Here is a 25,199-nt window from a genome sequence, read left to right on the forward strand (position 1 = left end):
CTTCCAGGAGTCCAGGACTTGGCCAGGAATCACAGCGGACAGAGTCCAGGTGCTGGATTCAAGGTGGATGGAGACTTTTCCATCCCTGAGGCTCTGATCAGGAGGCCAGCCAACTATCCCTTGGACCACCATAGCAGTCGTTGTGAGTTTTCCACAGGTCCAGATGTGTACTGAACAGTTGGGTCTGAGGGTTCATTATTTATACCTGGTGCCCACTTAAAGCTAGTAGAAGGTTTTAGAAATTTTCCATCACCAGAGGTGTCTGGAATTTCCTGGCTTCCTACTCTGCACAGGTTTGTTGCTCAGGAGACGAATATAGGAAGAGCTGCTGCGAGGTCAGGTCAACCGGCATTTCACCTTGGGCAGATCAACAAGCAAATGGGTCCTGGTCTCCTCTCGGTTCTTAGAGCACTTTTGAGCTAAAAAATGTCTAAGTCCCAAGTTTTGGATTTTGGCTATCTGGACACTTTTAGCACCTTTTCTAAGGGCCCAGGACTGGAGAGTCACCACTTGGAGGGCCAGGACTCACTCAGACTGGGTCTGGTTGTGGGTTTAAAATGGATAGAGCCTTTGCTGTCCCTGGGGATCTGATCAGGAGGCTATCCAACTAGTCCTTAGAGTCACTCTGGTAGTCCTGGGTTCAAGCAGTGTGCAGTGGAACAAGGCTTAAGCAGCAGGGGAGGCCTCTAATGTTTCAAAACAGGCTTCAGGCAGCAGATCAGTCTTTCCAAGTGCAGCAAAGCAGTCCTCTGAAGTACACAGCAGGCCACAGCAGTAGGCAGTCCTCTGAGAGTCCTCCCACAGGTAAAGAAGAGTGGGTCTGAGGGTCCTATTTTTTCACCTGGTGCCCTTTATCCTGCCAGTGATGGCCCATACAGGCACATCTAATTCCTCTATTGTGTGACTGTCTTGGAGCAAAATACAAAGTCCATCTGCCAACTACCCTCAGTTATGTGATCCAGGAACAGGCTGCAGGCACCAAATAGGGCCGGAAAATGCCAGCTTTCTCAAGGTGACATTTTCAAAATTGTGTCCAAAAATCTAACTTTTCCTTTAAAAATGATATGATTTTGAATTACAATTCCTCAGCCACCAGACATGAATTCCCTACCAGTTCCCAATCAAAAATTAGCACTTAATAAATTTGATAAGGTAACACTTTGTTATCCTATGGGAGAGGCAGGCCTCACAGTAGTGTGCTGTCTAGGGCCTACCTTAGCAGTGATTTATATGTACTAAAAAGGGAGTTTAAGGTTTAACAATAGGTTATTTTGCCACGTTGAATTTGCAATTTAAAATTGCATTCAGGCTGCAGTGGCAGAAAGGGCTGCATACATGGGTGGCACAATACATGCTGCAGGCCCAGTAGTAGCATTTAATTTACAGGCCCTAGATATATGGTATACCACTCTACAAGGGACTTGCATGTAAATTAAACATGCCAACCAGGTATATGCCAATCAAACTATGTTTAGGGGAGTGAGCACAAGGAGTTTAGCATTAGTTAACAGTGGTAAAGTACACAGAGTCTAAGTCCAAGAAAATGAATTCAGAATAATAGGAGGAGTGAAGAGAAAAGGTTTGGGGGGTGACCCTGCAGAGAGGGCCATGTCCAACATGAACTATATGTAAGAGAGTTGCTACAGGCTGAAAGTTCTACATAGTAGTTGCCTTCTCTCCTAAGGGGCCGTAAGTGTCTGCTCTGTGTCCCTGAGACCTGTAATGGCTGCCACAACATATTGTTCAGGATGCGGCCAACCAATTAGGATTTACTAGTCTCCTTTAACGTGGCCAATGAGAGTATATCGGGACACAAACTGTCAAGACATCACTAACATTTGGAGCTTATTTTCCAAAAAAACACTGAATGGATTTACACAAAATCACAAAAAAGCACACTTTCACAGTAGATATCTAGCTTACTGCCAAATGTAGTGTAATTTAGTTCAGCCGTTATGTCTGTTTCACTGTTATAAAACCCTATGGGAAACTGCATGGGGAAAATGTGTTTAGGGACCCCCTTTTTCTTGGCCGCCACCTGATACATCACCCTCATTTCCATTGTGGATGTGAGATGCCAGAAATGGAATTTACAAATTAAAGGAACATTTTGCACAATGTTTGCACTATAGGAAGTCAATTTCTACCCAAAAACACTTTTTGACAAAACATACTCGGACTCACTGGCACTAAGGGCAATCCAGATTATAGAGTGGCACAGCTGTCCCCTATTGCTACAAGGGTACTTATAAGTTCTGGTTCTTCTGTACTTCCCACAAATACATAGCTAGTAATATAGGGTTTTATCAATGTATGCATAATAACATTAACACGACCAGCAAAAATTAACAGTCAATTGAAATTAAAACGTTGTCACAAGACTTGAACTTATGCTAATATTAGTCAATGAAGGTTTTGAATTCAAAACGGAAACTCTGCACCAGTAGCCTTGTGTTTTGAGATCAAATGTCAATTTCCCAGGTACAGGCTGATCTTTTCTTAGGACTCAGCAGCATAATGTTCCACTGAGATTGAATAATTTCAAGGCCTCATCTTTTGGGACCCTTAGGCTACTCTATTCATGTCTGGAGTTTAATGTACTTTGCATAATAAAAGAAACTCATTCTTAAGCGTGATGAGCTCACTCTCCCTTGACTGTTAAGACGTGACTCCATGTCAATCTGATCTCTGATTTAAAACCTGATTTACTTCTTAGAGCTCAACCGCATTTGATTTTACCTGTCCTTTTTCTAGATGTTATTCTGGGCCCATTCAATTAACTAATTGACTGATTCTAACCATTTATTCTGCTTTCTGTAATGCCTTTAAATCTTTCAACAAACCTTCATGATTTCATTTAAAATTGTTGTCAGCCTTCATTAGAAAGCCTAATGTGTGTTTAATGAATTTCAGAATATAATTATTGGCACGTCCAGTTGTGAGGCAACAAAATCCTTAAGGGATTAACACTGTTCCCTCACATTAGACAAAGTGCTAAAAGTATCACTAACCCAATTTCTATATTTTCAGTTTTCATCATCAATTGATGTATTGTAGTGCACAGTGATAAAGGCTTTTGTACCACAACTCGATTGCTGGCTTTAGATATTGTGAGCTTCTGGACAAGCACTATACATCTGTGATAGGACACGTCTGACGTCTGTAATAGTATCTGACTGTTGTGGACTGCCTTCTGTGTAAATCATTACAGATGAAAATATGTGCCCCATTTCTATTTTTTACCACTTGTGTTCACCATTTTATATGTTTTATTCAAGAGCACCATAAACACCGCTATTGATGTTTTCTGTTGTATTACACAGTATATGTAACATATGTGGGAGCTGGGGACTTTACAAGAGTATCCACTGATATTCACAGCAAAAGTAATTCCGCTTTTGAAGTCACAATATAAATAGAGAAGCACGTGAGAACGGGCTTGGGTGCATGGGCTGTTCTTTGCCCGCAGTGTCAGTCTGCATGCGGGAAAAGTTTTGTTCTAGTGCAACTTGTTTTATGGCACATATGATGTACTTCTCTATGTCGGGAGCAGCATTGTCACCTTGACAAGCATATCTTGGGTGGGAACTTTGACAGGGACCCAATATTACCATAAACAGGGTAAAATGATGTTCCTATAAGACTTGGAAGGACATGATGGGAGCATTTTCCAACGAACCTGCATCAATAAGGCCCTAGAGGCGTTACTTACCTTGCCTTACTTTGCTGGAAGATGATATCAGTTCACAAGTATATCTTTGGTGGGAGGCTGTGACAATAACCCACCACCGTTATTAACACTCCACTCACTGGTTCATATGGAATTTATTTTTCACACAAGACATTCTCCACCTTAGAGTTGGCATTTTTAAGTAGCATTATTCAGTGGGATGTGCATCAGAACTAAAAATGAACATGTCATTGTTATGCATCGATTGATATACTAACATCCTCGGTGCTTGATGACAGGTAATTTTGTTTTGTTCGGTTTCCTTGTCAATATACTATTCCAAATATTATAATGCTCATCACATTTTCCATCAGATTTGTAGGAGCTGCTTAGCCCATGCAATCCCCAAGGAGCCCTATCCAGACTGTGGGACGGCTTGGTTCTGATTTAGTCACCTCAAGTCGCTATGTGACATTGTCACTATTTTTCACCTGGAAGTGAAAGCATGTGTTTGATGTGATCACTCGCTGTTGCGTGATCCACCATGTGTGCATGATGACACTGATTATGAACACAAAGTGTATGGTTTTAGATACTTAACTTTTTATATTCTTTTTTTTTTTTTTTTTTGTTGGTCACCTTTACAAGAAGTACATACATACGTCCATGTAAGGTATATTGAGATGTAGGCACACTTGTCAGGAGAGCCATCTTACTCTCTTTCAGTACGGATTAGGTTTTTCTATGGTCCTGCAGAAAGGCCACCAGATCCAATGGGACTAACGAGGGCGTGAAACATGTCAACCTTGATTTTGGTAGTGTAGGATTCATGCACACAGATTTTTCATTGGGAATAATTGGATCATAGTTTCCGATTGTCTTCCCCTTTTTGTTTAAATCATATCATAGGTCTTAACGATCATAGTAAAATGACAGCACCTGTAGTCAATTTTAATTCACTTTTTCCCAGTCCTTCACACTTTTCTTCTACTGAAGCAGAATTCATATGCTAGGCGCTGTTAGCACCTACTGAAAACATCTCCAGCAAAGAGCCCTCTTGTGGGGCCTGTTGGGCATTGCAGTGCTGGCCCCAGGAGAGCAACGTCTGATGATGAAGCATACCACCTAATGGTGGGTAAGGGCACTTGCTCCTAAAAGCAATTGCTTTGGGTGACCGTTTTATATTTTGTACTAATAAATAGCAACTGCTGTCATAGTTTTCCATGAGTACTTTTGGGCTCCTTTGTGACTTTCATAAAATATTTTTGCTCTAAATATAGCAGTAATGATACAAGTGCCAATTTGTGTTTATACCCATAAAAGGGAAAATACTTTTGGCAATTTTAGTAAAGTGGATTGAAGATGAAGATACCCTTGGTGAAAATAGCAAGGCACCAAACTCACTCCTGGACATAAAGAAGTAGAAAAGAGCCAAGCAGAACAAACAAGCCAAAAATGATACACAAAGGACGTGGTCCAACCTTCTAGAGAAAAACATCGGGGATAAAAATAAATAGCAATTGTGCATTGAGTGTGTCATGGCTTGTAATGATGACATAGGAGCAGGAAGGTATCTATCACCACCCTTACCTTGATGCAGCAGGAACAAGTAACTTTGGTGGCATCTATGACAATATAATGGAGGAGGGGATCAGAGATGGCAGTCCTGGAAATAGATCCTCTAGAAGAGGAGACAAAGTCACTCTTTCTGTCTCAATTGGCAGTTTGCTGATAGGAATAAGAATTTAGGGAGAAGATCCTCTAGAAGAGTTCCCGAAGTTACACTGTCAGCATGCTGTTAGGAACACTCAAGTATACAGAATTAAGTCCTACCCGCTGCATGAAAATTCAGGAAACATAGGCAACTCTCTTGGGATTGTAGAACAGACCTTTCCTAAAGAATGAAGGGAACTTTACCTTTGTACTGAGCATCTGAGAGGAATTTTATGATATGAGACCTTGTAAACAGATTGTAGAATTTAGAATAAGTATACATTCAAAATCATGAAGTACCAATGTTTTTTGTAACTCTTTGCAATGCTGTTCATACCTTCTGTTTCAGGTAATGTTCCCACTAAAGGTTTCTTGGTGGTATCCTGTGTTGTAGCTAAATAAATCTCACTCTTTAAACTGAGTTCCTAAGGTTATCAAACGAGGGTGTCCTTTTGAAAGTAGCAAAATGAGTATGTAGCCAAACTCAGAAGAAAGATTTGAACTGGTAAAGTTGTCTTTTAGAGAAGCAAGCAGTCTCCCATAAAGAAAAGCAAATCACGCTCTATATCTGTGATTATGCTGTGGTTTTGTGCTGGATTCCACCATAGCTTGGGTGGTCCCTGGATTCCCTTCAATGCTTCATGAGCACTGAGGGATCTGCCTCTGTCAACCAAGTGAAGTTTTAATAACGGGCTGTTGGCTCTGGGATGAGGCCCTTGACACTTTGTTCCAGCTCAAGATAACCAAGCAGCTGAAAGTCTTGTGTCTTCTCACAAAAGTTTGGCCTTTACCAACCAGATGTGAGTTTTTCCTGCTTCCCAGGGGAAATCTAAGTCCTCAAGGACCCCCTTGATTAAGACGTTTATCCAAACACTCTTATTTCAAGAACCTAACAGCTTCAAGGACTTCCTTGATATTGTACTTGGTGACCACACTGCAGGACAGAGCTTTATGTACTTGGGGGCTAATCCTTGTGTTTAAGTCCACATAGTCTCTGTCTTGTTCTGCACCTGCAGTTCGTCTGTGTTGCTCAGCAGTGAAGAGAAGGCCTCACACAAAGCCCTGCAGGATGAGATCCTGCTACACGATAAGGCAATGGCCTCAAATGAGGGCCTGTCACAGCAGTTGGTGATTGTTGTTCTAGGGTCCTGACTGTTTCCCTTCCCTTAATAACCCCCCACAATATCTGTGAGGAGAGAGCCTGTGAATTGAATGATCCATATATGGCTCATTGAGGGGACTAGCAGGTTCCAGTTTGAGTCTGCCACATTTCTTCCATTCAATTGGGGATCACAATTGTCCATACCACATACAAGAGCAAACAATTCACATTAGCAGAGGACCATTCTGTCCTGCGGAAGTTATCACAGAGGTAGAACGCAAGGGTTGAAGTGTAGGCTGAGCCTTCTTGAAAAAGGAAACATGAAAGACAAGTTGGACACGCATCGCAGTTGTAAAACACAGTTTAAAGGCTGAATTTCCAATTGATTTGTCCATCAGAAAGGAACCTATAAACGGGATCAAAATTTTCAAAGGCCCTAGAGTGAAAAGTACTAGATGGACAACCATGCTAAAACTCGTGGGTCAAATGAGGGAGCTGGTTGATAATGTTTAGATGACTGAGATTTTCTATCTATCTGTGCCTTAGTTAAGTTTTATTAAGCTTGTAAGAGTGCATTGCATACAGTCCTTCACCTTTCATGCACCGAAGGACATGAATACTCAGATTATAAGATTTCTGGACAAGTACTAGAATGGCTTCTGCTTATGACAAAAAAGGACTACCCTGTAGAGGGATGCTGTTCATTGTTATATACAACTGCAATCACAAAATTACAGGATTACCAGTTTCAACCATGTTGCAAAGTATGACATTACATATATTTTTCTAGTGACTGATTGATAGTTACAGATTGACCCGTCCGTTTGTGGATGCCAGCTAGTCAACAATTTGATGGATATACCCATTAACTTACAGCAGGCTTTCCAAAAATGGGATGTGAACTCACAGCCTTGGTCAGAGCAATGATAGTGGCAAAGCTGCACTACAAGAATATGAATAAGTGTTGCTAACTTTGGGGCAGAAGGTATTTCTTAAATAGGAATATAAAAAAACAATTTAGATGAGTAATCAGCTGTAACCCAAACAGTATTATAACCTCAGATGAGTGGTGATTCAACAATCAAATCTGTTAAGGGATATGCTTAGAGTGTTTGGGGAAGACTTAAGTGTTGTAGCAACCCCAAACACCTTTTATGTTCTGCCTTTCCTTGTACACAGACTGTGCACTGATTGATATGGTTATCAATATCTGATACCATATGGTCCCACCAGTAGGTACACTTGATGGCTTGTGTGGTTTTAGCCTTTCCCAGATCACCCATTAATGTGCTATCATGGCACCAAAATAGGACTTGACCCTGTGGGACTTTATTTTTGCAACAAAGATTACTCCTTCTGCATACGCTACTCCTTGTTTAAAGTACAGGGCTTTTTTAGTAACCCAGTATTCAAGATCTTTAGATTTCATTTGGTGAGACAATACGTCCTGAAAAACTTTACTGCAAAACACTCAGGGTCTTATTTACAAGCCACTTGCACTGCGGGTGCATACTTTTTTAAGAACGCTCCAGCAGTGCAGGGTGCAGACCCATATCTACGAGGTCACGCAAAGCCCCCTTGCATGGCTTTTCATGGCCACGTAGATATGGTGTAAGTCAATGCAGCAGAAGTCGCTGAGTTGCCTTATACTATGTCAGGGGGGCACTCCATGGGCATTACGGGGTTTCCCCATGCAACACCCATGGGTTTTGGTGCATTTCCAGATTTGGTGTGTGCTGGGAGGTGTGCCTTCCTGCATAAAAACAATCCTGCCAACAACGCAGACACCTTTGCACCATAGTACAAGGGTGCCTGAGTTGGCGCTAGGCAGGAAATTGTGCACCGGCTGAAAGGACAGGAATGCATCATATCTGGTGAATATGGTGCACTCCTGCCCTTTCGAATTGGCATTGGACAGCACAGCAAAAAGACCTGTGGTGCTGCCCTACACCAATTTATTGTAAATATGCCCCTCAGCACTCATAGTAGGTATAGAGTCCTATCTTGACATCTCAGGGACTACCAATTGAGATATGTTATCTGCTTTGATATTGGAACTCTCAGGTCTGTATGTAATTTAAAATGGGTATTCTGAAACAAACAAAGACCATCATAATTGTTTTCGTGTTAGTGTTTGTGAGGACTTTAAGTATTCAAAGTTTCAATGGTTGGTGTAGACAGTCATTGTATGAGGCATTTCCATGGGGGGCGTAGCTTGACCAGCACAGCTAATCCTTCAGTAATCTGATAGAGGGCGGAGAGCTGGGTGCTGCGGGAGTGGCAGGGGCCGTGGCAGACCCCTGAGGACACCACTGCACTGCCAGATGTGACTGGGGTGACTTGTGGCCGTGAATAGGGAAGACTCCAAGGGAGTGGCGGTGTCTGGGCCCACAAGGTGGCAAGCGGTAGCAGGAGGCCATGTGAGCCGACCTGTGCAGTGCCGTGGGCACTTGGAGGCTTGACTGACCCAGATTACACTCAAGCGGAGCCAGAGAGATAAACGGCCACCGCCGGAGGCCGGAGACGGTGAGCAGCACTGGGGGGCTGGCACAGTGCGATTTAGCGTGGGGCACTGAGGCCTAACAGTGGCTGCAGGACCCTTGGCCCTGCACGCGTGAGGCATGGAAGAGGCTTGCCCTGCCCCCCTCCCCTTGGCCCTCAACTGCAGTGATGCACAACTGGAACTTGTTGGGCCCCATGGGTGCAGGTGGTGCCGGGCCCTTTGGGGGTTCTGGATTGCTCCCACGGGGCACAGCATACAGTGGAACTGGCTGAGGGTAACAGGCTGGCCCTGTTTGTGTGCCCCGCCCCCCTACAGGACGTGCGCGGATGGACCACAAACTGCTGAGTGCCTGAGGACTGGAGACAAGTCACTGTTGGCCCTCCCTGTTGTGCCCCCCGACTTGGAGTAGATGTCTGTTGGGCCTCCCCCTCTCAAATAAACGTTTCCCCAGGAGTAAGCCAGAGGTGCAAGGTGCAGTCAGTGTGACTAGAGGGAGGATGCACTGAAAAGCTCTTGAGGCAGGTGGAGCTGACTGGGGAGCAGGGTCTGAGCTATAGACTTCTGAAAGAGGGGCTGCATGTGCTGCTGTGCATTTTGTGGATCACCTGGCATATGCAAGCGGGCCCCCGTGCTCCCTGGGCCCCTTGCGCGGTGTGGCAAGCTCTACTGGCTGTGAGTCACAGGGATAAGAGGACAAACAGGAGCTTGGCAGCACCCGGGAGGAGGCCACTGGATGAGAAACGGGCCGCTGAGTGGCTGCAGTGCCTAAGACACGAGGCAATCACCCCTGTTGAGCTGCCCACTTGACTGCCTAGCATCATTCTGGGAGATGGCCGAGTCCCCACGGCCGCTGACATGGGTCACCTTCGATCCAGGACGAGGAATTCCTCACAGGTCCCGGGGCGGGCGGGAAACCTTGGCCTCTAATGGCACCAAGCTGGATGCAGTCCTGGCGGCGGTGGACTGCATTGGCACAATGTTTGATCAAACGCGTGTTTCACTGGAGAGTAAAATTGACAAAGTGACCAGTGACCTAACTCTACTGCATGCAGACCACCATAAACTGGCTGACAAAATGCACCTACTGGAGGATACCTTGAGTGACCTCACCCCCAAAGCCAGCCAGATGGATGCCCTATTAAGGGATTGGACCTCCTGAGTAGAAGTGTTGGAAAATAGGGCAGAAGATGCAGAAGGACGTGCTAGGAGGAATAACATTTGTGTGGTTGGCCTCCCGGAGGCGATGGAAGGGGACCATGCAGTTTCCTATGTGGAGAAGTGGGTTCACAACCTGGTCCCGGCAGAGGCACTCACACAGTACTTTTCAATTGAATGTGCTCACCATGTTCTGAGGAAGCCCAGACCATCAGGCGTGGACCCCAGACCATTCTTGTTCCGGGTCCTGCACTTTGCTGACAGAGATGCTATTCTGCAAGTGGTGAGGTTGCTCCCGGCTCTAAAGGTTGATAACGCAAATGTGATGATGTTCCCAGACTACACTATTGCTGGACAAAAGCAAAGAGGCTCCTTCTTGGATGTGAAACGTGACCTGCAAACACTTGGTCTGGTTTACTCCCTGTTCCTTCCTGCCAGGCTGCAAGTTGTGGCCCAGGGGAAGATGCACTTTTTTAACACTCCAGAAGCCATGTGGGAATGGCTGTAATCCTCTGGTTTGGATAACCAAGAGAAGCTGCCACCAAAGAGGACGGAACAATGGAACTCAGGGCCCCACAAATGCCGAAACCGACGACATTGTGAAAATTCCCCTGTGAGACCGGGTCTTGCCCCGGACCTGGAGCAGATCATCTTAGACTGCTGCAGCTATCTGGGAACCACCGATCTCTTCCGATACAGACAAAGAACTTAACGACTCTGATGCTGAAGACATTTCTTATGGTGGACATTGCTCAGACACCGGCTTCATGACTCTACCAAATGTGATGCTGCAAATGCCGGACAACATGTTATGAACCCGTCCTGTTGTAATGCACTAGTTGTTCTGGTATTCGCGCTGCCAACATGGCTGGATGTGGTTTGATTGAGCAGAGCGGAATGAACAATGGGGTGGCTGCTGTCTGCGCTCCGCTGCATGCCTAGTCTCCGTCCACAGGTACGGCGCAACATGGGAGTTGCTGTGGAATATAATGGTTAGGACCAACCCCCCACTTACCCACTAGTTAGTGGGTCTTTTACTCTCTTTGTTAATCACGCCGCTGGGTGAGTTGAATGGTTTGGAAGACACCTGTTGTCCCTCTGCTCGGGTTGGTATTTTTTGTTACGTTTTAATGGCTGTTATGCGATGGATGCCATGCTTGTTTCTGCATGACTGGGATCCGGTCTCCTGCTGCACCCCTTCCACTGATGACCTGCCGACCTACTAAAAACTAATAGCCACCTTAAAGGAAGGTGAACCTAAAGATTTCCTCATAGTCACCCATCTTTGGATCAAATGAATGTCCTCACTTGGAATGGGAGGGGCATACACTCGTCGGCACGCAGGTACACCATATACTCATACCTTAGGAGACACAAGGTGCACATTGCAATTCTACAAGAGATGCATATCACCCAAGCTTAATGTATGAAGCTACAGCGGCACAAGCATGGACAATTGTTTGCGACTAAACACTCGGCATACGCCAAACAGGCTCTGATTTGGATTAGACCTGGTGCCCCATTTGTGGCGGAGGAATGGGAGGTGGATGTGGGGGGGTAGTATGTGTTTGTGCAGGGGCACTTAGATTAATGCACGTTACTGCTGGGGTCGATATACGCACCAAACATGGAATAGGCCTTCTTCCTCCATGACCTGTCTGGGGTCTCTCCCGCTGGAGTGGTCTTCCATGGCTAATGGGAGACGATTTTAACAGCATGTTAGATCTAGACCTTGACCGCTCCTACCCACCACTGGGCCTACGATGGCGGCAGCGTGTGCATTGCAGGACTGGATTTTGCAGTGGCAGCTGGCAGATGTGTGACACCATCACAATGCCAAGGACAGGGTCTGCTCATTTAATTCGCACCAACTACACATGAGACTTGATAGAATTCTTTGTTCACATAATCTTTGCCCCACAGTACTGCAGACAGATTACCTTGGGCAGACTAATTCTGATCATAATCCCTAACTCTGACAGTTGGGATGGGACACGTCCACACCTGATGTCCCCACCTGGCGGTTGTGCCCGTAGATGCTGGAGAATGCGCCCTTCAGGTCCTCTCTTGGTGTAGGCATTGCTGAATATTTTGATCAAAATGCAGGCACGGCTTCATCTGGGCTTACTGAATGGGATGCATCCTCCAGCATCTATGGGATGCATTCAAGGTTTACATACACGGACACTGCCTGAGCATGCAATGGAACATGCGTAAGTCCAGAACACGTGATTGCAGCTGGAAAAAAAAAGCAATCCGCAGCCCACAGGATGTGAGTGCTTTGGCTGCCAAAGGGGCTGAGCAATTATTCTTGGTAGGGAGGCTGCGCTGTCTGAACTATGTGGCTTATTCCGCAGGCACACACGCAACAGCTGACAAATCAGGCAGATTGTTGGCCTGGCTGATCTGTCAGGACCAGGTGCATGCTCCTATCATGGAGTTGTGGTCAGAGACTGGCGGCATGCTTTACCCTCAGGGGGAAATACATGATGAACTGACACATTATTATGCAACTTTATACCACTCAAGGGCACAGGCGTGCCCTAAGATGGTCCAGGAGTTCCTCTCCTTGCTCCCACTGCCCCGCCTCACAGGGGAACAGCGTGAGGAGCTGGACAAAACATTAACCTTAGTAGAAATACAAGACAGTGTGCGTGCGCTGGCAACCAGCAAAACCCCGGGACCCGATGGCCTCCCATCGGAGTTCTACAAATCGTACTTTGCCACCATTGTGCCTCTCCTTTTACGGCTATATGAAGAGGCACTGTTGGCAGCAACGCCTACAGCATCCCAACAGGATGCATTGTTGATATCCCTTCCTAAACTCGGCAGGAACTTAACAGAACGAGGATCATATAGGCTCCTTGCGATGCTTAACACAGACTACAAAATCCTGGCTAAGGTGTTGGCACTGCGGCTATCACCCCTGGTGCTTCATCTGATTCACCCTGACCATAATGGTTTTGTGCTGGTGTGCAACACTTCTATGAACATTAGGTGTATTTTTCGGGTTATTACATATTCTGTGCAGACATGGCCCGGAGCGGGGTGCCTAGTGTTAGATCTGGAGAAAGCCTTTGACTCCCTGGAATGGCCCGTCTTATTCACGGCTAGGTTTTGGCCCGGGCTTTCTAAGGCTAGTGAAACTGCTATACCGTACCCACAGTTCAGGGTTAAGACGGGTGCAGCCATCTCAGAGAAGATAGCGGTGGGTAGGGGAACGAGACAGGGATTCCTCCTCTCACCATTGCTCCTCTCCCTGGCAATAGAACCGCTGACGGCGGAGCTGCACTGCGTGGGGGAAACTTAGGGTGTTCCGCTGGGAGATGGCAGGCATGTTGTGTCCCTCTATGCAGATGATCTCCTTCTGTATTTCAAAGACATTGCGAATATCTCTCTGGAGGTTGCAGATACATTGCAGCGTTTTTCCACTTTGTCGGGCTACAGGTAAACTGGGCCAAGTCCTGCCTGTTCCCTTTCAACCCGGATCGGCCAGACCCCGGCTTTGTTTTATCAGGGATCCAAATTCCCTGGCAACTCAGAACAATTTGCTACCTGGACATCAATGTCTATCACACAATAGAAGGTATACCTGACGGAAATGACTTTCTGGTAGACGCCGCCACTATCTGTGATGGGACATGTCGCACTTCTAAAGATGTGGCTGCTTTATTACTTCTCTAATTTGCCTCTATGGATACCGACTAGGTTCTTTAGGGAGCTGGAATCTAGGATCAGAGAGTTAATTTGGAATAAAAACTGGTATAGAGTGGCACTGAATAAAATGTACTCGTCACTGGAAAAGGGTGGCCTGGCGGTACCTAACATGGAACAATACTATTTGGCCTCCCAGTTACAATGGGTTGCCAGGTGGCTTTCTGGACTCCAGCTGTTGGACACGGCAACGCTGACTCCATGTTGGACCTTGGCAGCAATATTGCACCTGTTCCTCCCCAACGCATATCCTATGACACCAGACTTGATTCTAGTAAAGGTGGCACATTGCTGTTACTGCTGGAACTTGCGCATCACAAAGACAGTTACTCCATACGCACCTGCCTTGACTCTCCTGGGCACACCGCGTGCCACGCAGTGCACGATCTTGCTGGAGTCGGCACCTTGGCACACCGCAGAGCTATGCACACTGGAAGATTTATAAGCTGAGGGTGGGTTAACCCCATTTGCTGCACTGGTGGAAGAAACAGGTCTACCACTGTGGCAGTTCTTGGTGTATAACTCATTAGTGACGGCGATGTCACGGTGCTGGGGAGACATTTCCGTTGAGTTACCGACACATCTCCTGGTGCAATACAAGAATGGGTAAGGGTAAGCATTTGATACGTTGGCTTTCGGAGGCACTGCAAACTCACACAACGTATGCTTGCGCCGCGTTGCGAGCTGCTTGGGAGGGAGACATGGCCAGACCCTGCACGGACAAGGAATGGGAAGGGGCCCTGAGTAGCCACATTAACGTCTTTCACAATGCACGGTTTCAATTGATTCAATTCTACATATTCCACAGGGCATACATCATGCTGGCAAAAATCAATCTGTATTTTCACCGGGTGGATGCAGTGTGTCCCGCTGCGCCTTAGAGGCAGCGGATTTGTTGCATACGCTATGGTCTTGCCCCTCATTAGGTCCTTACTAGGAGGGGGTGTCGGAGCAGCTCTCGATCTATATGGCGCACATGTGGCTGACCACATGGAAAGCATGTATACTGGGCCTTTTCCCTAGAGCCAAGAAACACAGGGCATCCACAAGGTTCTTGGGTCTCAGCCTCCTAACGGCTAAATGCCTCATCACCAAAAGATGGAAATCTGCAGAACTTCCCCCAATAGTAGCATGGCGATGATCGCTCATGGTGTGGGCAGAAGCGGAGGGGGTGACACTGCGCAGGGAGGATAGCTTGGGACTGCGTAAGGTTCCCCTAGCCTCTAGTTGGGGTGCAATGCTGTTGGAGTTGAGGGCTCAGGTGGGAGGGCTCGTAGCAGAAGATCCACAGGTGGATGCAGTGCTGATGGCAGAGATACAGGTTTGCTGACTCTGGTAACCTAGTGGAGTCCCCATCAGAGGATGGAACTGTATTTCGATTGCTCGATCGGGTGGGGAGGGAGGCCTAGCGGTCCCAAGCAGGCGAAGACCTGGAGAGCAGTGTTGCAACATTGTGAATGGATAGATGGGAGCTGACGCAAAGGTGGGGGCAGCAGGCGGGTGGGTGGGGAGGGATCGAATTCTGGACTAGGTTCATGTTGTGTTGTTACATAGTTGCATAAATGAAATGCGTTGAATCTCACTTGACTCCATATATGACGCATAGCGTTCACTTGCTGTGTAAGGATGTAGGATGCAATATGCCTCCTGGGCTAAACAAGCCCCACAAGATGGCATTGGAGACTACTATACAGTCCACGCAGATTTCATTATGATGTCATTAATGCATAACTATTGTGTGCTATCTAAATTTTTCTATCATCTAATATACTGATGTGTGTATTATGCTAAGGATTTTGTACTACTGAGTCCTCGCATTATGATGGTTCAATATGCTTTGTAAATATATCTCTCTGTATTGGGAAAAATACATAAAAAGATTCAAGCAAAAAAATGAGGTATTCCCATTATTAAGTATTTTCTTAATTCGGAAAATGTGTTTTAAATGACCACTAATTCCTTATAGGCTAAACAGACGAGTTGCAGGCATCAGCTTTCACAATAAAAGGGAGGTGCATGTGTGGAACTTGTAAGGTTTATGCAGTAATAAAGCCCCCTTTACAGTATACAAAGGTTTCTTCAGTTTCATTGTTTCAAATAAAGAGGATGGTCTTATGCAACATTTTAGTGTCTGGATTTGCGATTTCAAGAATGTTATTGGTAAATCAACAGTAAAAGTCGTCAAAACCTAAAAAAGCTGGCGTATGGTTTACTGATTTGGGAACAGGTAAATTCATCATTAGAACAACATTTTCTGGGCCAGGCTGATATTTTAGGGTTATATTAAGTATCTGAGTAATTCCACAAAAGTTACATACAAGGTGAACTTACCGCTCTTTTTCCTCCTTAGTCAAAGGTAATTTTGTTCCTGAGCAAATTTGCATTGTTTCTTCCTCTGCTTTGGGTTCAGGTTTAAAATTAAGAAATCAAAGCTTTCCTACTTGTGGATCACTCTTTGTTTCTAAGATTCTATGATCTAGCCTCAGTTCTAAATCAGTTAGCTCAAAGCAAATCTTGCAGTTCAGTGTAGGACAAGGCATCCTTCAGATCATCTTGTAACTCTCTCTAAAATACTGAGGTCCCCTTCTGTTCTGGACAATCTGTTTCAACCACAAGGCAGTTGAAATATGTTAAATAAGTAAGGATGTCATGGTTGCCCTGCATTAGGTCCATGAATTCCTTATACACTGATTGGATAACTAACCGGTGGATGAAAATTCATTTAAGTTGGGTTAGAAATTGGATGAGTCATACAAGATGGGACCATTAGTCTGCACAAGGATAATGGCCCACAAAGAAGCGTCCTCAGAAAAGTACGAGTGTAAATTGTCCAACTGAGCCCCATCATCAGCAAAAGACACACAGAGAAGTTGAATCTGTGTTAAAAATGTAAAAAATGATTTGGCCTTCCCCAATATCATCCAGGAGACACTAGGGGAACTGGAGGTATACCTACTAACATGGGGTTTAGCATGCCAGAGACGTGATCACCACTTGCTCCCATTGGCGGTGAGGACACTGTAGCAAGTCTAAACCTCATAGGTTAATGACTAGGGGTGACAGGTGCTAAAGGTAACATGAGTATAAAAGCATCAAACTGGTGTTTAACTGGTCAAACCTTTGTCATAAGGCAGCTTTCTAATCTTTTCCTAGAGTTTGGTTAATGGATATCAGTAAAGCTATTAGCTTATATTATATGCTCAGGTGTAAATCTTTATTACTGGCCAGTCAATTTGTCATAGCTCATAATGCTTATGAGGGAGCAGAAAATTACAAGTAGATTCAGTGACATCCACAACATGATCAAGGGGAAAGAAAACCATGGAGTAGATCCTGTAGAAGCAGAGTAGAAGTTAATCTTGTGTCTCAAAATGAGGTCAGCCCTGGTGTGTTAACCCCCAAATAGTTTCACTTCACTCTGTATCATTAGACCACCTAATATGTCTCAGGTATATAACTTAAAGACAATGTTTAAAATCTCCCAAACCAATGTAGAGCTGTTCATAGAATTGTCCCTGATATGTAATAGGATATCATCTCCCTACAGTGATATCAAATATTTGGTTCTATCAAACCATAATCCTCTACATGCTTTTGTTTGTCCTATTAAACATGCTAGGGATTCCATTGCAACTGTGAACAGCAGTGGTGTTAATATACATCTCGGTCTAGTGCCTCTATTCATTTAAAATGCATCTGATAGAGTACCATTTTGTGAATTTTGTCCACTAGGTGAGTGTAGAGAAGAGCAATACAAACATGTATTCCCCTCTCTAATAGATACCACAGAGAATCAAGTGTTGAAATAAATATCTCATAGGCTCATCTTATTATTGTACTGTAGACTTTAAAGCTACATGCTTTGTAATTGAATTTCAAACGCAGTGGTTGAATTTAGAGGTTTCTGCAAACTCCTAATAATGTTTTTAGGATTCTACCCTCAAGTCTAAATTGAACACACTTGATGACATAAAGCATAGTTGGAGGGATCTACACATTATAAACAATAAGAGTAATTTTATTCCCTCCTCCAACCCCAGTCTTATCATTAGCTTGTATGACCATTTTAAAGACTTGAGCACCTTTTGTGTGTCTAGTAGGAGGGCTGCTGCTGAGATATCTGGGTTCAAATTGTTGCATTAGCCCACAAAAAAGTGCTCAAATTGACAGATGTTGAACGGCCCGGGAGAAATGATGACTGCTCTTGAAGCACCTGCCCTCTCATGTAAGGCTGCAGTCGAGTCACAATTACTTTTGGGAGAACTTTTATTAATGGCAATGGCCTGTAGGAGGCAAGCTGACTAGAAGGCTTCCCTGGTTCTCGTAATAGTAGCTTCTCGTAGCATCAGGCTCAAGTGTCCCACTTCTCAGGCCTCTCCATACACTCCAAACAGTTATGGAACCAATATCGACCCTTGCCATACACTACCAACAAATTTGGGACTAACATGTCAACATTTTCTTCATAAAATTCTGCGGTCAGGCCATCTGCACCTGGGGCTCTTCCGTTAGGTAGCTGTTTTATTACACTCTCTCTGTTCTACGGTAATAAGTTGGTTAACCTGCTTCCATTCATTAGATTCAGGTGTTCATCAGGCATGATTTGGGGAATATCAATTTTCTTAGCGTATAGTTCTGCATAATAAATAATAAGAGGAGACCTCCAGTATTTCAGGTTGTAGTTGTGGAGTGTATATCTGACAATTTCTAAAATATCTCGAGATGTCAACTTGGGTCACAGTAGCCTAGCTAACATTCGGCTGGGTCTCTAGCCATGCCCAAATATTTAATTTCACATTCTTCCTTTTCTCGAAACTCTAATGGTGCTTTATGTATCTTCACCCGTAAAGTTAAAAGATCTATTATACTTATTTTCCAAGATTTTCAACTCCTTCTCTAAAGCTCCCAATCCAGTCCATATGGATCAGAGAATACCAATCTCATTAGAGATACAAAGAACCCTGATGTTGGCTTTAAAGGCTTCACAGAGCACTGCTGTACTAGCCATTGAGCCTTAATTAAATGCACAATATACTGTGATGCCCCATTTCAACTCCTCCTGAAATACCAGGTCCAGCAATGTCCAGGACAAGAGGATCCATTGGCAATGGGAACCAGCACAGGCCATGAATGTCAACTGCAATAGTACTAGGGAGTTGCCAGATAGAATGTGGAGTTGAATCTCAGCTTCACCTATATGCATGCAAATATTTCTACATTCCAGCCAATAGAATGTATGGGAAATGGCATTGTGCGCTCCATAATAGTAAGTGTAGTCTCACATGTTAGGGTTTTTAAGTCACTGCATATCAATTAGGCCGTGGCTATTGATTATAGAGAAGAATGCAACCAAGGCCTAAGAAGGAGGCCAATCCCTTTTTGCTGACATGTCCATATGAGCATCTAAGATTGCACTAAAGTTATCACTCCAAAGAAGAAAGCAAAGATTAAGGTTAGTATGGAGTTCCCTAAGATTTAGCAAACACTCTTTCTTAGTCAGAGTTTAAATTAGTGTTTTTTGGGAGATCACAGCAGTAAAAGGAGGTTTGGGATGAGTCAAAGGAGGAATAGAGGAGTGAAGAGTCTAGAAAGGGTTATTTGGGAGATCATGGTAGTAAAATGAGGATTGGGATGATTCAAGGGAGGTAGGAGTCTAGCATAAAATTATATACATATTCACTGAAAAAACCAAAGGGTTACAGGAAATTTTACTATTGCAGCAAAAGTGCTTTGCCCCTAATTCCGAGGAATAATTATTTGAGAAAGAGAGAGAAGGTTTTCAGGCAAAGGACCAACATCTTTGGAATACCCAGGGAAACAGCCATTGCCAAATACTGCTTCTCATCTGGAGAGGTCCTTTACGTGACTGGAGACTGGGAGCAGGTGCTTCATTCAACTACAGCCCACACGCTATCCCTGTTCATGTCAAAGTTCTGGCTGTATTCCATTTCCTGGCCCTGTATCAGGGGGTCATCTCTGACAACATGGACATCTCCCAGCAAGGCAATCTCTCTGCTTACATCATGTACTGATATACATCAACAGAAGAGTTTATCACCATGCCACACTCACTTGTAGAAAGGCACAGGTAAGCAAGGGAATTGTATGCCTTTTCTAACTTCCTTCATGTATTAACTATCATTAGCTGCACCCATGTGGAACTTAAGTCTTTTCACAAGAAAGCATACGTTTTCAGCCAAGACACTCCAAAAGCTGTCTGAGATGCAAAAGGTAGCTTCATCAATGTGCATGCTGCTTTTCCTGGGAGCACATAACAGTAACATCTAATATCAGTGTACACTGCTTGGTTGCTGATGATTACTGTGACATGTGGTGCACTGGTAAGTAATAACATCTCACATTGGGGCTGTATAAGACGAGATGTGGCTGAGTGGCTAGAGCTCCTGACTTTGGAACCTAGAGTCTTGTCACAAGATTGTGTGAATCTGGACCAATCTGTTCATCTCAATTTGACTAAACTATTAAAGGCATTTGTCTCATTCCCATTTAATGTACATGATTTTGTAAATAAACTCCCAATCCCCTTGCTCGGTTTGTGCTACACAGGTATGTGCATCTGGGTGGGGGCATCTCATAAATTTTAATTAATCACTATAACACAATGCACACATTTTACCCAAATATACACAGCATACACATAGGCACGTCTTTGTTGAGGGTGATGCTGGATATACTGTTTCTCCCCATCTCTTCACACCCTACAGATACCCAGCCACAACAAGGCCCCTAAGTGTGCACACACATATGTACATAATCAATTGATCCAAAATCAGTTTCATGGAGTTTTCCCAATGTCCACACATTGGTGTTGCGTACCATAGAACAACAATGGCTTGTTGATAAGCGATGCAGACTCTCAAAAAGTCCAATGAGTAAGGAAACAATAAGTTTGTTAGTATTGTAAACTTTTGCACCAAGCAAGTCTGTGGCCTGAAAATACTCAGCATCGCTCACAATATGTCAAACAAGAGGGTCATGATAAGCCCTTTGTCAAGCGTTCTCCCCATTCGATAAACAAAGTAATTACTTATAGCATGCAACATCATTGTCAATAGGTTTATTACGGAATGAGATAACAACCGCTTCATCTCCTTTCTACATGTATTGTGATATCAGCCTAGAAAAAGTCAAGTTGACGAAATACATGTCTGATGCCTTTGATCTTCTCTTTGATATGTACCAGACAGTTTGCATTTATGTGATTTTATGGACATTGGGAAAACGTCACCATTAAACGGATTTTGTATCACGCCATCTATATTGTGTTTTTATGGACTTTAATTGTACTACTTGAGTATACACTGCTTTGAGCGCTTTAGTAACTTTTTTGTTTATGCAAAGGATGCTGAATGCTGAAGATGCTCATGCTCAAGGTGCTGAGTCAGCGTCTTCCCTCTGCTCCTCAAGCATGGAGTGGTGACTTTGGCTGCACGGGTCGATGTCGCACAAAGGGGCATATTTATACTCTGTTTGCGCCGGAATTGCGTCGTTTTTTTTGACGCAATTCCGACGCAAAACTAACTCCATATTTATACTTTGGCGTTAGATGCGTCTAGCACCAAAGTCCATGGAGTTTGCGTAATTTTTTAGCGTGACACCTACTTTGCAATAATGAGATGCAAGGTAGGCGTTCACGTCTAAAAAATCGACTCCGAGGCATGTGCGTCGGATTTATACTCCCGGGCAAAATTCACGCCCGGGAGTGGGCGGGTCAAAAAAAATGACGTACGGCCGCTTTTGCGCAGTTTTTTAGCGCCTGCAAAAGGCAGGCGTTAAGGGACCTGTGGGCTCTGAAGGAGCCCAGAGGTGCCCTCCCATGCCCCCAGGGACACCCCCTGTCACCCTTGCCCACCCCAGGAGGACACCCAAGGCTGGAGGGACCCATCCCAGGGACATTAAGGTAAGTTCAGGTAAGTGTTTTTTTTTTTTTTTTTGTGGCATAGGGGGGCCTGATTTGTGCCCCCCTACATGCCACTATGCCCAATGGCCATGCCCAGGGGACAGAAGTCCCCTGGGCATGGCCATTGGGCAAGGGGGCATGACTCCTGTCTTTGCTAAGACAGGAGTCATTTCTATGGGGGTTGGGAGTGAAAAAAAATGGCGCAAATCGGGTTGAGGCGAAAAGATTGCCTCAACCTGACTTGCCCCATTTCTTGACGCCCAAGCCCCATATCCCCCTACGCCGGCGCTGCCTGGTGTACGTCGTTTTTTTCCACGCACACCAGGCAGCGCCGGCGGCTAACGCCGGCTAACGTCATTGATTAAATACGGCGCCCGCATGGCGCTTCAGAATGTCGTTAGCCGTCGCTAATTTTTTTGACGCAAAACTGCGTTAGCGCAGTTTTGCGCCAAAAAGTATAAATATGGCCCAAAGTCTTTGTGAAGTCCAGCACAAGACCAGTGGCTACCTGTGGGGTACACTCCCCTTGAAAAACATGTTTCACAATGGCTTCTCCTTCTCTTCTTGATGCCAGCCTGTCTTATAAAAAAAAAGAGAAGCCCCTTTCCTGTGTGACTACCATCTGCCTTTCACCGCTTGGGCTCACTCACACTCTGGCCATCCTGCCAAGAGGAGATAACACCTATTCCATCAGCAAGTCGTTTGTTCCTCCTCATGATAGTTGTTCTCACCTCTCCCAAGGAAGGCAGAAGGCTGTCTCAAGGACATCAGCTTGTGCACAACCGTAAGTAGGTACTGGAAACTTTGGGCTAGAAAGTGGTAACTTTCTAATGTTACCATTTGTACAATAGCTGCATTAAGTTTGACTTAGCCAACGTGTTGGATTGAATCTAATTCAAGGATTCTTTTGATACCTTGAAGTAGCATATTTAGCAGTCCCATTTAGAAGTTAGCACTGCTGAGTTGTCAGAATGTAACTCTATACTCACCAATTAGGCTACAAGCTCTGCTACAGTAAAAACAACCATACAGGATTTTTGCTGTTAGCACATGTAAAGTTAATAAAACACATGTCCTTATGTTTGTATAATGAACCCTGTCTTTAGGACTCCGTAGGCCTGCCTTAGAAGTAACTGATAAAGGAAGCTTTGGGCTTTGCTATTGGTTTAAGTGGCAAAGGTGACTTATCAGTTTTTCAATGAGGGTGCATGTGCTGGCAAGGTCTTTTAAGTGGCTGTAAAAAGTGTCAATGGATTAGTCAGCATCTTGATGGGCTTGCCTGAACACAAACCTTTTATAGTCTGGGTTTGCCATATGCTAGAAGTGGGCTTCATATGCAGCGACTATAGTAACATATGTTTCGGGCCGGCCCACCTCTGGCAGGGTTTATGATAACTTGTAAATATCTATCCTGCTAAGGCAGTAGCAGTGGGCGTAGTCATTCCTCTTAGCGTCATGTGGCTGCAAACATCATATTTAGGCCATCGACCCAGAGCTTCCACTTTGGAGCTTGTGTTGACAAGGCACAGAGATGATGAAAGGTTCTACAGTGCATATGTAGGCCACTTGGTCTTCTCATGTTGGAGCTGACATCTTTTGTCACCTCCAGTTCAGTAGTGCTAGTCTACATGGTGGCACACTTCTGTGCTTTTGGCCTTTAGCATTCTGGTTCTGCTCCCATGGTAGGAGAGCATATGATATGTGAATAGCTGTCCCTGTTTCAGTTCTCTCTTATTCACTGTGCCACTTTAAAAAAGCTACACTAGACTTGAAGAGTCCCAATCAGGACAAAAGCGATCTTGGGTAGCTTGTGCTCCGCTTTAGGGAGGACCCGGCCTTGCAATTCAGAATGGACTGTTCTTATTGGAGCAGAGTCAAGATTAATTTGCATATGGCTGGGTGCAGACTGAGATGGCTTGGTGGGCAAAATATTAATGGACAGGGATGTGGTGCAGTGTAATTAGCAGTGGCTGAGATTTATTCAAGCATTCCTTCAATCATTTATGGCACACTTCAATGCAACGCACAGAGGAGGACTGGTGTGCCCAGATATGGGTCTCATGCACTCTCTTCCCTCCAATTTCGATAAGATATTCTTGGTAATTTTTAACACTTTAACATTACATTTTAAGATAACTGTCAGCGAGACCGGATCCTAGGAGTTTGCGCCTGTTCCCAATATGTCCACCTCTTGGCAGCTCCAAACTCTATTAGCTATCATAGCACAGAGTTAAAGAATGCCGATCCGAACTGCAAGGGTTAAGTGCCAAAAATGAATTGCGCACACTGGTGCCGATTCAACCATCAAGATTCAAATGCCTCGAAATTATCGTGCACTCTGCCGAACCGAACTGCAAGGGTTAAGTGCCAAGAATGAATCGCGCACACTGTTGCCGATTTAACCATCAAGATTCAAATGCCTCGAAATAATCTCACTCTCTGCCGATCCGAACTGCAAGGGTTAAGTGCCAAGAATAAATCACGCGCACTGTAAATCACAAAGCCAAAAATTCAAATGTTTCAAGAAACGGAGTCGGGGGCCTACCCCGACCTCCGTCTTACCGCCCTGCTTGAAGATCAGCAAGATAATGAGGACAGGGCCAGGAAATGTTCAAGTAGGCCTCCGGAACAGGAGCCCAGGAAAATGCTGCTGCGCTGCACCGGGACCTCTGAATAGTGAGCATGTGGAGCTGGACTGGGTTCCTTAAATAGACCCAAGCCCCGCCCACATGCCACATCCAGCCAGGCTGCAGGAAAGGCTTGAAAATGAACAATACATTACAAACAGCATTAATGACATTTCAAGATAAATACCTGCAATGCAAAAAGTTAATATGCAATATCAACACACAATGCATGAATTATTACATTGCATAAGGTTTGTCATTTTGCATTATGTTGCCCGTAGAGCGTGCACTGTCCTGGTGTTGACAATAACATAACATGTAAAGGCAAATTCTCTTAATACAGAAGCATTTGCAAATATTTGAAATTCCCAGGGAAATGCCAAAAATGTCAGAATGTTAAATGGAGCACAGTCAAGTGTCCGGCAAAGTGCTCCCTGTGAAGGTGTTACTCTGGTATAATGCCTTGCATGATTTGCCATGTCTTGTTAACATTTTAGAGCATAATCAAAGGGGTACTTCTACCTGTCAATTATCAAAGGTACTCCTTTAAGGGAGAGAGCTCTCTCATAAAAAGTGTCTCCCATGAATATCCTCCTGTACATTAGGCTGCTTTTAGGAAAAATGATCCTCCCAGGGAGCAGTTTCAGACCATGCCAACCCCCACCTCTCCCTGCGCGTGGCTACCTGACATGCCCAACAGGTTGAACATTATGGAGAAGGATGCCATCTGGGTTGTTTTTGGGTTGGGATGATGAATGAAGATACCTGTTCTTCAAGAGGGATGCTTCTTTCTC

This window comes from Pleurodeles waltl, chromosome 1_1 (assembly GCF_031143425.1).
Source record: "Pleurodeles waltl isolate 20211129_DDA chromosome 1_1, aPleWal1.hap1.20221129, whole genome shotgun sequence".
Classification (NCBI taxonomy): domain Eukaryota; kingdom Metazoa; phylum Chordata; class Amphibia; order Caudata; family Salamandridae; genus Pleurodeles; species Pleurodeles waltl.